General features: G+C 35.0%; 1 protein-coding gene across 1 annotated transcript in view; it reads right to left on the bottom strand.

The window, feature by feature from the left end:
• Positions 1-585, bottom strand: part of ABCC9 (ATP-binding cassette, sub-family C (CFTR/MRP), member 9) — a 167,663-nt gene that overhangs the window by 96,165 nt on the left and 70,913 nt on the right. The gene's annotated exons all lie outside the window — the stretch shown is intronic.

The raw sequence follows: 585 nt of genomic DNA, 5'->3' as shown, positions 1-585 counted from the left end.
TAAAAACTAGTATTAATTGAGTACTTAGTATGTGCCAGGCTTGTGTACATGGCTTTACATTTTTTACTTCTTTTATTCTTCATAGCAATGACAATATGTTGGTACTGTTTTCATTTTACACATGTGGAAATTAAGGCTCAGAGAAGTTAAGTTCATTCTCTTAAACACTATACTATGAAGCAATAAAGAATAGCCATTAAGACCAAAAGCTACAGAGTTAGCCTAATCCTGGCTACACCACTACCTCTGCGATTGGGCAAATCCCTGCCCCTCTCTCGGCCTTGTTTTTCTCAGCTGTAATATGCAGACAACAATAACACCTGTAGCACAGACTCACTATGAAAGGAGATAATGCATTTAAAGTTTCTGCCCAGTACTTGACACTTGAGTGTTAAAAAATTTTAGTCATGATTGTTCTAAAGATTACAGGTAGACAGATTTTTCAGCTGATCAGAATAGTATGACATCAATGTAAAACAGGTCTACTCAAAGAATAATAAACACTTTAATAAGAACAAATAGATGTTGACAAGAATGGAAAAAATTGTTGGAAGCAATCCCAGTTTCCAAACCCATTACAGTAAG

The sequence above is a fragment of the Propithecus coquereli genome, unplaced genomic scaffold, assembly GCF_000956105.1.
Source record: "Propithecus coquereli isolate 6110/MARCELLA unplaced genomic scaffold, Pcoq_1.0 Scaffold16, whole genome shotgun sequence".
Taxonomy (NCBI): domain Eukaryota; kingdom Metazoa; phylum Chordata; class Mammalia; order Primates; family Indriidae; genus Propithecus; species Propithecus coquereli.
This window is presented reverse-complemented; position numbering and strand designations above follow the sequence as displayed.